A 16,841-nucleotide genomic window follows, 5' to 3' on the forward strand; every position below is an offset into this window, starting at 1 on the left:
TTAATCACTAAAAGGTGAAGTTTAGCCAACTGTCATAGTCTGGATTGTGTACACCTCCCCCCTCCCACACACAGCATATTTATATATTGAATCCTAATCCCCAGTGCCTCAGAATGTGACTGTATCTGGAGATTGGGTCTTTAAAGAGGTAATTAAGTTAAAATGAGATCATTAGGGTGGGCCCGAATTCAGTGTGACTGGTGTCCCTATAAGAAGAGGAAATTTGGACAGAAACACATATAGAGAGAAGACGATGTGAAGACACAGGGAGAAACTGGCTGTCTACAAGCCAAGGAGTGAAGGCCTCAGAAGGAACCAACTCTGCAGACACCTTGATCTCAGACTTCTAGCCTCCAGGATAGTGAGAGAATAAATTTCTGTTGTTTAAGCCACCCGATCTGTGGTACTGTGTTATGACAGCCCCAGCAAACTAATACACCAACTAAAAAAATTAGGGAAATTAATGAAAAAAGAAGTGGGATGAGCATTGAACCATTTCACCACAGGGCTAAGTCTAACACAAATGTGGTCAAATGTTACACATGGCCTGAACATTTGTAAGTGTATAAATCCAGCATTAAGGGGCTTAGGTTCCACTTGCGCCCAGGCCCCCAAGTAACTATCACATTGGGCCAGCCAGATGGGTTCACTGGGCCACACTGGGCTCCAGGGTAATGAATAACTTTCAAAGCAGGCTTTAGAGTTCTAGGCATTTGAAGCAAGAACCTCAGGGACTTCCAAGAAAATGAGGAGGTGACTCTGTGGGGTCTAAACCCTCCTCCACTTCATGGGCAGCCCCAGGCCTGCTCAGTGAGATTTCATGGAGGGGGGTTTGCTGTGACTAAGGAAGCCCTGAGCCCCAGTGACCTGGCTCATTCCTGAGTTCCCTTCCAAGTCAAAAAGCTATTAGCATCTTCAGGTGGTTTCACCGCATTAACCTTAAAGTAATGTAAGGACATGTTGGTAACTTCTATAGGGTTTGTCACCTCCCATGCTTCTAGCCAAGACCCACCACCAGGGCACAAGCTTGGGTCCTCCTCCCTCAGGACAGACCTGTCACCGGAGATGGATGCCGCTGCTGAGGACAGAGTGGGGTGACCCCAGGAGCCAATTAGGGAGTGAATCCGGGCGCCTCAGTGGAAGGATCAGAGTGACTGCCAGCCCTGATGGACAGGACTGGGCTCTGTTGGAGGCATTTTTGCCAAAGCAAGTATTTGTCATTGTCACTCTTCTCCCCCCTCCTCAGCCAATGGCTTGGATCTAGCAACCAGACCTCAGTGGGGACAGAAATTTTCCTTAACAAGCAAACGAACAGCAAAAAAGCTTTCGCAGCAACGTGAATGGACCTTGAGATGATCATACTAAGTGTAGGAATTCAGAAAGAGAAAGACAAATACCATATGCTACCACTTATATGTGGAATCTAAAATATGACACAAATGAACCTACCTACGAAACAGGAACAGAACCACAGACTCAGAGAACAGACTTGTGGTTGCCAAGGGGGCGGTGGGGGGAGGGATGGATTGGGGGTTTGGGATTAGCAGATGCAAAGTAGTATATATAGGATGGATAAACAGCAAGGTCCTACTAAATAGCACAGGGAACTATATGCAGTATCCTGTGATAAACCGTAATAGAAAAGAATATATATCTGTATAACTGAGTCACTTTGCTGTACAGCAGAAATTAAACACAACATTGTAAATCAGCGATACTTCAATAAAATTTAAAAAAAAAAAAGCTTCTAAGAGGCTGACATCGAAGTTTTCCTCAAACTCTCCTTAAGGAGCCTCATGGAAGGCAACACCCTTCACATAAGAGGTACCATCACACGCTTCCCTTTTTAGGGGGAGAAGTCTTCTCTTCCTCATCAGGAGCTCTGGAAGCCTTTTACTGGAGGACAGGGATATGTTCTCACGGTGTGTGGTGTGCAGGGTGAAGGAAGGATGGATGGCCAGAGAGCGTGAGTGAGAATTGTGTGAAGAGAGACTGCCAGAATGTTCCTCTGGGACTCACGTTCTGGATGCAGCAGTTGTTTCCCTTCCAGGAAATTTCAGACAAGTTCACAGACCACCATGAGCTTGCAAACAAACTGTTAATAAAGAGGCTTCCAGCTGGGCCGGAGCAGGAAAGGGAGAGACCCTGAGGCCATTCGCCAAACAGAAACAGACAAACAAGTGGTCCTCCGAGGACAGGGGGCTGAGCATTAACCTGTGAGCTGGGGAGCCCAGAGGTCACAGGAAATGGTCAGGGCTCCACAAAGACTTCAGAGGCGGGCGACCATCAGGCCCTGGAAGGCAGCCAGGGTGACCGAGATCTGTTTTACTGGGTTTCTAATGGCTCCTCTGAGACGCAGCATTGGAGGAGAATGAGTGGAGCAGACAGTTGCCTGATTGAGTCTCCACGGCGCAACTTGGACGTACTTTTCAAGTGATTTAAGAGCCTTGGTTGCCTCTGAAAGGGAACACAGTGCAGCTGGCCCATAAAACTGCTGCACTTTGGGGTTTGGAAAAATCCTCTTCAGAGAGAGTCAGAACAGCCCCAAGGGGTGACGGGGACCAGAGCTCAGGCTAGTCAGGGAAGCATCTGTCACCAGGGTGGCGGGGTCAGTGAGCAAGACACCTAATCAGTGCTGCGGATTTCCAAATGGGCGGGAGCGTGCGCTGTGGTCCCTCACAGAGGCTGATTTCTGTTTCCTGGGTGGCCTGAGACATAGCAGTCCCCTCAGAGGACGCAGTCGCTGTGTCTGTTGTCTGGGAAGCAAAGCAGGACATTCTGGGGAATGGTCCATGCAAGTCCCACGCTTTGCCATGGAGGATTCGGTTCTAACAGACCCCACAAGTGGGTTCAGATTTCAACTCCCAGCTGAGCTAGAGACGTCTAGCTGTCAGTTCTTCCTGGAAGCCAGTGCTCTTGCAATGGGCTAGTTTTAGTTACCAGGTTATTCTGCTACTCCTCCCCCCCCCCCATTGAGAACATCACCTGGTTATTCATTTATGTATTCATTCATTCAACGAATACTTCATACCCCCTTGGTGGAAAACAACAGCCACGAGGGCGACAGCAATGGTGACATGGTCTGGCACTGTGCCAGCTGCTGTAGTGACAGAACAGAGATGGGCACTGTCTTCCTAGAGTATCAGTTTGATGGAGGAAATATATGTTATTTCTTCGATTTATTTAACACTCACATAGTGAGTGCCCTGCTGTGCACAGGGCACTGTTCTAAGCACCTAACACATTTAATCCTCCTCACCATCCCATGAGGTAGGCGATATTAATATCCCCATTTTACAGAGGAGAAAATAGAGGCACCAAGACATTAAAGTAACCTGCCCAAGACCACACAGCTAGGAAGAGTTTAGTGGCAGACGGTCTGGCTCTAGCACCCATGCCCTTAAATGTTACATCATTAAGTAGATAAATGAAAATCTATAGACAATACTGGAATGAAGAGTCTTCTCAGTGCTTGGAATGAACAAAATGGGGATTTTTCACATAGGTTGGGAGTCAGGGTGGATTTCTCTCAAATGGTGACAGAAAGGGGACCATCTGTTCCACAAGAGCAAAATTACAAAAGCAAAGGCCTGGGGTGAGAAAAGTCTTAGTGAATTCACAGACCTTGGAAGGAGGTCCGTGCTATCAGAGGAAGGTGGTGAGCACCGGGCAGCCTGGGGAGAGATGAGGTTAGACGGTTAGAGGGTAGGCAGGGTCAAGCCACATTCAGTTTCGTTTGGTAGATCACAAGGTAAGGTGAAAGAAAGGGGTGAGTGGGTCTGTCTTTAAGAAAGCATGCATACATAAATAGAATGATCACGTAAGGAAGTTGCCAGTATTCATTTTGAAAAGGGCCCCCTGGCACATTTCACATATATTTGATCCTCCCAACCCCCTGTAAGGAAACAGATCAAATTAACCCCTTTGTGACTGCACTCCACCCTACCCCTCCCTGATATCCATTCCCTCTCCTTTGTTGCTGCTAGCAGAGCCTCAGTCCTGTTTCGGGAGGCCATGCATCCAGCCCCGGCAAACACCCCCTGTCCTAGCCTACCCCGTGGCCAGGGGTGGCCGTGCACACCTTCCTGGCCAATGAGACATTGGTGGGGATTCTGGGAAGCCTTTTGCTTTTCCCAGTTAGAGGCATAAACGTGAGTCCATCACCACTTTCTCTTCCTCTCTTCCTGGAAAGGGACAGGACGTCTATAGCTACAAGAGCCATCGTGCAACTGTGATACAACAAGCATAGGAGAAAAGCCAAGAGACTCTGAGAAGCTGCCTCTGAACCAGTGCCAACAGCCACCTGCAGCTAGACTTGTTATGGGGGTGAAGGGTCAACCTTTATTCGTTTCAGCCATTTCTGTAACTGAGAATTCTATTACTTGTATGCTCGTCCTAAAGAAAACAACTATTACACTCTAAGCAAACCAAGGATGAGAAAATATTACAGAGAAGAGATTTAAACCCCAATTCACCTGACTCTGCATCCAATGCTCCTCCACTATACTTAAAAGAATTCTTACCTTGCCTTTACGGACTTCTATGTGTATTTAACTTTCTTGGCATAACACTTGCCAGGCCCCAAATCTGCACTGCTCAGAGCCCCTTCCAGGAAGCCATGATTTGAATCAGGTGACCCCACCCTCTTCTAGGGACCAGACAGAAGTCCCTGACCCAATAGTGTCAATGCACACACTAGTCAAAAACCCATGACATGGTCTGCTCCGGAAAAGATGAATTGGCCAAATAAGGATTTCTTTTGCAGGGATTTGAGTTCTGGGAGATTGAAAAAGGAAACAGCAGAGCTGAAGTGGGAAGGTGAGACCACCTGGAAGCATCTCGTGTGACCTAAGTTATGAGGAAGCACAAACTGAGAAGCAGAACTTACGATGCAAAGAAAGAACATCTAAGACTTCCCTGGTGGCGCAGTGGTTAAGAATCCGCCTGCCAATGCAGGCGACACGGGTTCGAGCCCTGGTCCGGGAAGATCCCACATGCCACAGAGCAACTAAGCCCGTGCACCACAACTCCTGAGCCTGCGCTCTAGAGCCTGTGTGCCACAACTGCTGAGCCTGAGTGCCACAGCTACTGAAGCCCATGCGCCTAGAGCCCGTGCTCTGAAACAAGAGAAGCCACCGCAGTGAGAAGCCCGCACACCGCAACGAAGAGTAGCCCCCGCTCGCGGCTCGCCGTGTGCAGCAACGAAGACCCAACACAGCCAAAAATAAATAATAAATAAATAAATTTATAAAAAAAAAAAAAGAAAGAACATGTAGAGCAAAGAAGATGGGCTAAAGAACCAAGAGCAGGGCAGTGGGAACAGTCAACCCAGGGCAGGCATTACCTGGACAGAGTTTAAACACAGCCATGAAACCCACCCCTAACTGATCTGCTTTTACTATCACTATGCCCTGGCAAGTCTAAATAAAATCAATAAAGAAAACTTTTGTTGGTCTAAGTTCTGAACTATCACTGTGATTATTGTTGAGTTTTAATAATATATACGGAAGCTTCTAATGAGTATGCTTTTCATAACTAAGCCTTTGAGAAACGCTATAGTCTATGTGTAAGTTAATTCAGAGAACTTCCAGGTAGTGGTCAGTCCCAACACGTGTAGGTTCAGCTACACATATTTGTTTCAAGGATAAATTTTTCACAGTTTAGAACTGTTGAAGCTCTCTTAGGATATAGCTTACTCCTCCAAAACCCTGGAGTATGACATCTGTCTGCATTTAAATAGTAAATTCAAAATAGACCATGACAGTGCAATCTTTGTAAAGAAGAAGAAACACAACTTGGGTTACTGCAATTCTCTCACTGCCCATGACCACTGGAGTTTTAAATTTGTGTTTAAAATCTAAAACCATGAAGTATATTATTTTTATTTGGTAAGTGCAAAATTAAATTCATTCGTATATTTTACTGAATTTGAATGATAGCTTTACACTGAAATATATTCTTCTTTCTAAATTGTGAATTATTTGTTTTGCAACTAAAAAATGCATCAAGAATAAAATAATTATTTCTGATGATTATTGAAAATGTTTGGCATATAGAGGAATGTAGTGTTTTATGTGATCTGGTCTGTGTGTCAAACATCCCAGGTGCGCTGTGGGCTGGATCTCCTCTGCTCGCCCCACCAGTTCGACTTTCCAGCTTTCCTCAACCTGGCTGGACACCAAGGAAGTTGTCCCGTGAGGACCACCTTCATAGCAACCTCACAGCTGGCTTCCCACTGGGCTTGGCCAGTGGGAGCTCTCAGAGGAAGTCAGGAGGTCAGGAGAGGGAGAATGAGATTAGGCTATTTGTTCCCTCCCCAGTCACCCCGTGGGCTGTGTCCCTCTACAGAAAGCCACAGCTGGGACTGTCTCCGGGCAGCTACCCTCTCTGATTCCCTGTAATGGTGCCGCCCTTTTCCTCTCATGCCTACACTGTCTCTCATCAGGGTCCCAGAAAGACCGTGGCACCTTAAATTAGGTCGACGTGAGGAACATCTAACAAAGAAACTCTTTTCAGAAATGGCAACAGGTTCTTGAGAACCCACGTAGGATTCCAGCACGGTATTCTGGAACTGACGCCAGCCAGGTGATGTTGTCACCTGATGGCCTGAAGGGGCAAAGAGAAAGCGCTCTGGGAAAGGACCAGCAAACCCACAGCCAGGGAGTTAGGTGAATAAATAAATACCTCAGCCTCCCTCGCGTCCTCTCCTCCCACCTCTCACCAGCGCTCAGAAGCTGGGAAGCCAGGCAGCCTGTTGTGTCTCACACAGGCCAGCAGCCCGGGCCACTGAGCAGGGGGAGAAGGGTGGAGAGGAGCTCTCAGGGGACAAAGGGAAGAAATCCAGCACGGGAAGGTAATGGCTGCCCTCTGTCTCCAACCCCAAGACCCTTCACAGGGCCAGTTATCGAGTTATTGCTTCTCAGTTTCAAACCCACGCTGCTGTTCTCTGCTCTGTAACGCTGGGCCTGGGGCTGGGGTTTCTGCTCTGCCATCTGGCTCTCTGGTTCTGCTGATAGGAGCTCTACTGGCAAACTGGGAGTCTGAGAAGGAAGAAGAGACTTGCTCCTTCCTGTTTGTTTTTGGTGGGTTTCCTGTTTGTCTCCAATTCCTGCCAGCATCACCCAGCCTTGACCTTCACCCCAGCAGAAACAGCTCATTCCTGCATCAGCAGCTGTAGACTCCAGTTTGCAATTTTTCTAGTGCTTGCAGAACTAGCTTCATCATGCCCCATCCAGGCCGGCAATACCAGCCGGCCAGCACCCCTCCTCAGAGGTCTGAGTCCCAGCTCTGTTGGGCTCTTTCTCCAAGATTAGAGACAGCAGCAGCAATTAATTGAGTGGCAGGTCCCGAGTTTCTGCTCTGTGGGAGCCCTCATATGTTTTACTACTTTCAGCTTCTTTCCTCTGTTTCCCCAGCCCTACGGGAAATGGGTTCTTTCTACAGTTCCCTTGCCATGATTACCTCATGTCCTCTTTTTGGCACAGATGAAAGAAGCCTGGATCCCTGAGTCATCAGACGGAGGAAAGCTACCCACCACTCAAAAGAACACAATCACTAAGCTGATATTCAAGCAAGAAAAACCCTTCAATTGTATAAAGCCACTAAAATACAGAGATTCTTTCTTACAGCAACTAACTGTATATAACTATTATGCCTAAGAGCTTTTTAAAACACATGTTTCTAGACTCCATCCAAAGCCTACAAGATCAGAATCTTCTGGCACTGTGTCTGATAATCTATAATTTTTAAAATGCTATTCTGCCTGGTTTGCAAACCAAAGCCTAAATCACCCTGAAGAGATAGATATATATTAGCATTCACCAAGTAGCAACTACCCAAATCATAGATCTGGTACTTAGAAAGAGTTATTCCGTATCCCCAGAATTAACCTTGTGTTTTTAACTGCTCTGCATAATAGAAATATTACTAGTAGACTCAATCTAGAGGAGATCAGCACAAAGTGAGCTGTAGAGGTATTTGCCATTCCCAATAGAAGAGGGTTTTCAGATATACTGATTACCTGCCAGCATTGGCTGCCCTTGAAAACCAGTGCTTTTGCCAAGTATGCAGCAGACATTGGGCAAATTTACACAGTGACAGACAATTGCTGGGGCTCCTTGACACAGACAGCTCAGGAACTCCCAGCATGAGATGGTCTGACACAGCTTTTCATGCTCCCCTGATTCACACACTTGCTTTAGTCCTTGTGGCTGTTTCCAAGTGACAGCAGTAACTAAGGCATGTACTTGGTGACAGGCATCTTCTTCCCAGGGGTCTCCCACAGGCTTTTGTTCCCAGGCCAATTGGCAAGATTTTCTGAATGCAAGTGATAGCCTGGAAGAGAGAGTGAAGGAAAAGGCAGAGCCTGGCTGGGAGACTTCATCCGATGACAGAGGATTATGGTGAATGATGCTGATGGCCGGCAAGTACCAGCACCATCCCTGGGCTTCTCAAGGGGCTCTAAGTGATGACTGTGACTGTGTGTCTATACTTAGGGCAGGAGAGCAGAGCAGCTCAAGGGAAAGCAGCCCCTTGACAGGCTCCAGGCAATTCCTTCATAAAGACTTCATCCTTAATAGAGACCTGGAGAGGTCAGAAAGTCCACCCTCTGCCTTCAAGCAGGATGCCCACCTAAACAATTCACACTGCTCAACAAAAGTTCTCCTGGGAAGCTTACGACCATGTTCCCACAGCAGCCTGGAATGCCCAAATTAGCAGTAATTATGTCTGCAGAGAGAAACATAGCTTGAAAGAATTATGGGTGTGACTTTGGGCAGGTGGAATGGAATAGAATCAAATATAGAAAACCCTATGCATTCCAAAACCCACAACAAAAACACACAAAGGCTTTTAGCATATTGACAAAGTCCCTATAGCCTGGACTAACAAGAGACTGAGATGACTGGGACTTCCCTGGTGGTGCAGTGGTTAAGAATCCGCCTGCCAATGCAGGGGACATGGGTTTGATCCCTGGTCTGGGAAGATCCCACATGCTGTGGAGTAACTAAGCCCGTGTGCCACAACTACTGAAGCCTGTGCTCTAGGGCCCACGTGCCACAACTGAGCCCGTGTGCTGCAACTATTGAAGCCCGTGGGCCTAGAGCCCGTGCTCTGCAACAAGAGAAGCCACCGCAACCAGAAGCCCGGGCCCTGCAATGAAGGGTAGCCCCCGCTCACCACAACCAGAGAAAGCCCGCGCAACAATGAAGACCCAACGCAGCCAAAAATAAATAAAATTATTTTTTTAAAAAAAAGAGAGACTGAGATGACTTGAAATATAAGAAGACCGTGGGGCCCCTGACTTTCTGCAGGAAGGAAGGGTAGTGAAAGTTGCTTAGCCAACCAAAATGGCGTTATTTGCCCTCATCAGAAATGGGCAAGGGGCATGATGAGGAAGCAACATCTTCCAGAGCCACGGGGGGAAGCAGACTTGGGAACTACTCCCAGGAGCAGAACTGGGACAGAAACAAGGAACTTTACCTACTTCCAGAAGGGGGACACCCGACAACAGTTGCCCAGGAGGCTTCAGAATCACTGCGGACTAGTAACTGCTGTGGCCTCACATCCTTCCCCTGTTTAAATAGGAATATCCTTTCTGATTATGCCCTCCCTGGTTCAGCTTTAATCTTTGGTGTATATGGAGCAATTAACTAGTTTTTTGAGTCATTAGGTATCTATATGCTGCTGTTCAAGATACTCCCTGTGGATCAGCTCGGTGCTTTGTGACCACCTAGAGGGGTGGGATAGGGAGGGTGGGAGGGAGGGAGATGCAAGAGGGAAGAGATATGGGGATATATGTATATGTATAGCTGATTCACTTTGTTATATAGCAGAAACTAACACACAATTGTAAAGCAATTATACTCCAATAAAGACGTTAAAAAAATTTTTTTAATAAATAAAATATCTTTTTATTAAAAAAAAAAAGATACTCCCTGTGGTAGGCAGAATTTTAAAGATGTTCCCCCAAGACTCCTGTCTCCTGCTGTTCAATCAAATACTAATCCAGTTACTGCTGTTAAGGGTCTTTACAGATGTCATTAAGACTACAGCTGGTTCTAACATGGAGAGATTATCTTGGATTATGTGGGTGCACCCAATCTAATCACACGAGTCCTTAAAAGTTGAGAATTGTCTCCAGTGAAAGCAGAGATGAGACAGAAGGGGAGGTTACAGCATGAGATGAACTTGAGCTACCATTGCTGGCTTTGAAGATGAAGGAAGCCAAGGAATGCAGGTAGATTCTAGAAGCTGAGAATAAACTTCAACCAACAACCAGTGAGGAAACAGGAGCCTCAATCCTACAACTGTATGGAAATGAATTCTGCCATCAACCAAGTGAACTTGGGAATAGATACATTTCCAGAGCCTCCAGAAAGGATGACATCCCTGCCAAAACACGATTGCAGCCTGGTGAGTCTCTAAGCAGAAGAACATGCTGTATCTAGACTCCTGACAGGCAGAACTATAACTTAACACATTGATATCATTTTAAGTGACTAAATTTACGATAATTTGTTAAGGCAGCCATAGAAAACGAATACACTGCCTCTCCCATAAATGGCTCTCAAGAAATCACCTCTAGGTCTAGTCGCTTGCCTCTTTCACTTAAAACTCAACAGAGCTGCAAGATTCCGATGAAGAAAGATGAGCTTAGCTGATATCTAAGTGGCAACAACGAGAGAGAGCTAAGAAACACTAAGTCACAAATCTGATCTCACTGACTGACGTGAAGACTTCTACTGTCATCATTTAAGAACTGTGAAGTCTCCACATTTGTTCAGGTGGGATAAAGGTAAAACGTGTTAGCAGATGGGATTGCGTACAACCCTCATATCTATATGTTTACAGGGAACTGAAAGGCAGTGTTTAAAGCAGGTTGCTTGCATTACATGTAGCCTGGAAGAGTGGGAAAAGCACCATGTTGTAATTTCTAAGCTTCAGTTTTACCTTCTGTAAAACAGAGGTGAAATGATCTCCACCACAGATTACATGTCTTACTGTAGAAGATCAGCCTCATGATATTTACCCAACTTGAGTCATCTAAGCAAAACTTTTGTAATTTTTACCATGTCTGCATGCTACCTATTCTATTCTTTACCTAATATTTTCCTTTAATTCACACACTTCGTATTTTTTTCACTTTTTAACATGCAATAAAATAATCACATAGCTATTAAAAGCTTAAAACTCCATCCATGTAATTCCTAAAATTATCTCACGTTGTTTTTTAAAAAGCCATAAACGGAGACAATCAAAATGTAATAAATAGTAGCATATCCTATACAAATGTAAAGAATGAGTCATACATTTTCAAGCATTATTCAGAAATTTTATTTGGGAATAACAATTCAAAAAACAAAAACACTTCCAGGGCCAGATATATACGTTCATAACATCCTGATCACCTAAAGATCTGTACATTTGTTCAACAGATACCTTGTGAGCATGTAGTATCCGTTAAGCACTGTGCAAGTCTCTAGGGATAGGAATGAACAAAACAGATGCAAATCCACATTCCGGTAGGACAACAGAAATCTATCCAGAAATTACGCAAATGATTATTTAATTACAAATGTTACATGTGCTGCAAAGGACTTGCATTTCTAGGTATTTGGTGGCTGTCTCCCCAATTATATGTTGCAGGTACACTAAACATTCTATGGCAGTTTAAACCATGTCTGCAAACATTTTGACCCTCTTCCCACTGAGTGCCTAGGTCAGTGCCCCTCCCCTTGAATCTGAGCCCTTAACCAATAGAATGCAGGAAATGACATTCCATGACCTCTGAGGCTTGGTATATCAGTCACCTATCGTTTCACAAGAAATTACCCCCAAAATCAGTGACTTAAGGTAACCAAGATTTATTATCCATAGTCTCTATGGGTCAGGAATTTGGGAGTGGCTTAACTGGTGATTTTTGTTTCAGGGTCTTTTATGAGGTTTCAGTCAAGATATCAGCAGGGGATATAGTCATTTGAAGGCTTGACTAGGGTTGGAAGACCTGCTTCCAAGATGGCTCACTCACATGGCTGGCTGGCAGGAGGCCTCATTTTCTTGCCATGTGAGTCTCTCCATAGGATTGCTTGAGTATCACGGTAGCTGGCTTCCCCCAGAGCAAGTGATTCGAGAGAGAGCAAGGAAGAAGGCCCAATGCCTTTGTGTCCTAATCTCGAAAATCACACACACACCATCACTTCTACAATATTCTATCCATTAGAGGTCAGTCACTAAGTACATTCCACACTCAAGGAAGGGAAATTAGGTGCCAATTTTTGTTTGTTTGTTTGTTTGTTTGTTTGTTTAAAAAGCCTTTATTCATTTTTGATCAGGGAAAGGACAATCTCAATGTCAACTTGTCACTTAATCATAAATTTGAACTTACAGGATTCACTGCCCTAAAGACACTGCACCTACTGACTTTGACAACATAACTAAGTGAAAATCTCCTTTCTGTTCCCTAAGGTTGCATGCTGAAAGAATTAAACAATCCCTTGCAATAGCCAGAATTGGTACTTGGCCTAGGTAAAAGGTCAAATGGCAAAACAGGAGCAAAACAAGCCCAAAAGCATTGTAACTTGATAGCCCAGCAAGTATGAACATCATTGGAACAAAGAAAGTTACAGGCACCAAATAAAACAAAAAAAGGTAGGTTCATTAGTGTAAAAAAATTTACACTTGGTTGAAGATGAGGTCAACTATTCCACATGTGAATATGTATGCCAATCCTAATGGCTAGCATGGAACCACAGAAAAAAAGACAAAAACCTTAAATTCAATAACTAGACTGAATGTAAAATTCAAAACTTAAATTTACCCAGGACATCCTCCAAAATCTAGAGCTGAACCGTTTTTCTCTTTAATGCACCAGGAAGATCTGTTGTAATGACATGACTTGGTCACACTTAGATTTGCATTTACATAAGATTTAAGGAATACCTTTGCCCACTATTCCTTCTTATGTCTGAATATGGATATGCTTAACTACTGAGCTCATGCACTAACTGCACTAAAAATGATGATACCTGCTACCATGACTTTTTCCAAGAACTCACACCACATTACAGTTAACAACCAGTATAGCTCCCTAACAATGCCCCAACAGAAAATATTTTGCTCAGTTTGGTGCTTGCTGTGACATAATGCCAATACTAGAATACAATAGAATACCAATATAGAATAGTATACAATTTAGCTACTCAGCCACTACTTCAAATATTTTAATCTAACTTTTGTTCAAACTTTAATAACTTCATACTTATTTGCCAAAATCCTTCTGTTAAATGTAACTACATCTGATATTCTTAAACTGTAGCTCCTATAACACAGTTTAAGTGTTTTTCCCCTGGATATATGTGGACATTTTAATCAAGAAAACAAACTTATGGTATTACAATTAGCTAAAGATCTTTCTAGCAGACCACTGAATACAGCAAATCATAACAAACGCCTTTCCAGAGACAAGAACAAAGTAAAATATTTTCTACTCATAAAAGGAGCTACCAGCATGCTTTGTGCCATTAAAAAGTTACTTTTCAGACTTCCCTGGTGGTGCAGTGGTTAAGAATCCGCCTGCCAATGCAGGGGACACGGGTTCGAGCCCTGGTCCGGGAAGATCCCTTGTGCTGCGGAGCAACTAAGCCCATGTGCCATAACTACTGAGCCTGCTCTCTAGAGCCCACAAGCCACAACTACTGAGCCCACGTGCCACAACTACTGAAGCCCGCACGCCTAGAGCTCGTGCTCCGCAACAAGAGAAGCCACCGCAACGAGAAGCCCGCACATCGCAACAAAGAGTAGCCCCCGCTCGCTGCAACTAGAGAAAGTCCATGCACAGCAATGAAGACCCAATGCAACCAAAAATTAAAAAAATAAAAATAAATTAAAAAGAAAAAGTTCCTTTTCAAAATAAAACCAGAAGACTTATGGTCCACTAGAAGGCTTCCACTAATCAGAACACTATAACTACACCACGGAAACTTTCGTGACAAATCTCCAGATATACAGAGAGGAAACAACATTACTTAAAGGTATGATGGAAGCCTCAGTTAACAGGGAAATGAAGCCTTAAAGCATGGAATACACTTAACAAAAAAGGAGAACAGGGTAGACACTGTAACTGGCTATTCATAAAGCACCACAATTTCTCCCTATGGATCAACACTCCCTACAAAACAAACTGTGCCTTAATTATAGCTTACTTAAAATTACACTTTTACAGAGTTCTTTAGTACCTGACGCAGAAAAACAATCACATAAGGAAGCATTTATTTGAGGTTTAACATGAAATCATACAAATAAAATTTGTATAAACACAAATCCCCATCGAGTCGTAACACAGATAGCAAAAGACAAAGTAAAAACAAAGAAAACTAATTGGTGGCCATACACAGTTGGACATAGTTTTGTCTTGTACACTAGAAAGTCTTTTACAGAATAATCATCTTAGATCAACAGAAGACCAATCTTCAATGTCGTCCTGCAGGATGGGTTACTTTAGCAATCTCTGCCTGTTTTCTCCAACGTCCCCCTTTATTATGGCTGGTAATTATTCTGGTGACTGCCACCCCATCGGGATGCCTTGCCACAAGTGCTGTGTCGGCCTCGGCCACGACCCCTAGTACCACCTCATCCACCAGCTGCAGCACCTCATCCTGCTTTTTGTTGCTTCTGTTGCTGCCTGTGTCTTGGGTTGTGCCCCTTTGATTTCACACTTCCCAGAACGAGTTTGATGATATCTGCTTTCTAACAGTTTACTGGCTCTTCAGCTGTATATGTAATAAAACAAAATCCTCTTCTTTCATTTGTTTTTGTATCTGTGGAAGTTCAATATTTTCAATCTCTCCAAAGGCTCCAAAATATTCTTTAATTTGTTTTTCCAAAGTATCTGGGCTCAATCCACCTACTAAAACCTTTTTGGAGGGTTCCTTCCCTTTTAAAGCTTTGGCCCTTTTAACATCTATGAGTTTGCCATCCAGCTTGTGTTCTTTCAGTTCCAGTGCCTTATCAACACTATCACCATCTCTGAAAAGCACAGATCCAAATCCTCTTGATCTTGCAGCGACTGGATCTGTTTTAACTGTGCAGTCTACAAATTCTCCAAATCGAGACAGATATTCAGTCAGATCTTTCTTGCTTGTATCCCAGCTCCAGCCTCTAATAACCATTTTAGCGTCACCCTGCTGATGCCTGCTCCCGTTGATCTTGGATCCCTCTGCGAAGTCCTCTCTGTTGCTGTACTCCTTCACATCTTCATAGGGACGGAGTTGTCAGCCCGAGGGTGCTGGTCTGCAGTCCGAGTCACGGCAGCGGCAGCCTAGGTGCCACTCTTTGAAGGAAGGAGTATCAAAATATTGGTGGACCTATTTTAATACTACCATACCTTTCAGAAAAGTGATGCAGCTTCCGTGCAGCTTGCTGGTTAGGCCAAAGTTACATAAAACACCTTCTCCATAAGCTGCCATAAAAAATATCCACATCATCTAAGGTGGCCATGCTGTGAGAAAGCCCAGCCCACATACAAAGACCAGTGGGTGCACCAGCTGACAGTCCAGCTTAGGTCCCAGCAAGCAGTCAACATCAATGAAGGAAAGATGAATAGATGCTTCCAGATGATTCCAGCCCTCGATTGTTGAGACACCCTCAGCCATCATCTCTCCTAGGCATTGAATTTTCCCAGCTTCCCAGACATGTCATCCCTAATTCTAAAATCAGATTCTTCTCAGTATAGAAGGGGTTACAGGATAGCACAGGGATTACACGCAGAGGCTCTGGATTTCCAGGGCCAAGACGCACTTTCTGCGCTGCTGCTTCAAGCCACATGACCTTAGGCAATTTGTGTTAACTCACTGTGCCCCCAGGTTCCTCATCCTTAAATTAGGAAAACACGTACAGTTGGCCCTTTGTATCCTCGGATGTGGAACTCATGGGTACAGAGGGCCAACTGCAAGGGACTTGAGCATCCACAGATTTTGGTATCCACGAGGGTTCACAGACACCGAGGGAGGACTGTAAATAAGTAAGTGGGTTTTGAAGATTGAATGGAGTAAGAAATTCAAAATTCTCAGTACATAATGTATGCCAGACATTGTTATTATCATTATTTTGATTATTATTTTTTTTAATTCTCATTAAATCTGTTCCTCTTCTGGTATTTCCCATATCAGCTCATGTCACTCCAGGCTCAACATTTAAAAAAACAACAACAGCAACAACAAAAAACTTCAATTCCTCCTTCTGTTTTACCAACCATTTTTCTGGCTTTATTGATATATAACTGATACATAAAAATTATATATAATTAAGATGGACAACTTGATATTTGATATACATACAATCACCACAATCAAGTTAATAAACAGATCCATCACCCCACATAGTTACCATTTTCCTTCTTTTGTGTGTGTGTGTGTGTGATGAGAAACTTAAGACCCATCCTCTTAGCAAATTTAAAGTATACAATACAGTATTGTTAACGATAGTCACATTGCTGTACATTAGTATGTCCAGCACTTATTCATCTTGCACAACAGAAACTTTTTGCCCTTTGACCAACATCTCCCCATTTCCTCCTCCCACTACCCCCTGCTTCTATGAGTTTGACTATTTTAGTTCATTGCAGCATTATTCACAATAAACAAAATATGAAAACAACCTAAATGTCCATCAAGAGATGAATGGTTAAAGAAGATATAATGCATATATACAATAAAATGTTATTCAGCCTTTAAAAAGAAGGAAATCCTGCCATTTCAACAACATGGCTAAACCTGGGGCTGGTGTATGCTGAGTGAAGTAAGGCAGACACAGAAGACAAATATGAACTCACTTATGCGTGGAAT

At 44.0% G+C, this 16,841-nt stretch overlaps 1 pseudogene; it reads right to left on the reverse strand.

Annotated features, from left to right (window-relative positions):
• Nucleotides 1–14,535: 14,535 nt before the first annotated feature.
• Nucleotides 14,536–15,182, reverse strand: LOC137756054 (heterogeneous nuclear ribonucleoprotein D-like pseudogene; annotated as a pseudogene).
• Between the last annotated feature and the right edge of the window lie 1,659 nt (nucleotides 15,183–16,841).

The sequence above is a fragment of the Eschrichtius robustus genome, chromosome 2, assembly GCF_028021215.1.
Source record: "Eschrichtius robustus isolate mEscRob2 chromosome 2, mEscRob2.pri, whole genome shotgun sequence".
Taxonomy (NCBI): Eukaryota; Metazoa; Chordata; class Mammalia; order Artiodactyla; family Eschrichtiidae; genus Eschrichtius; species Eschrichtius robustus.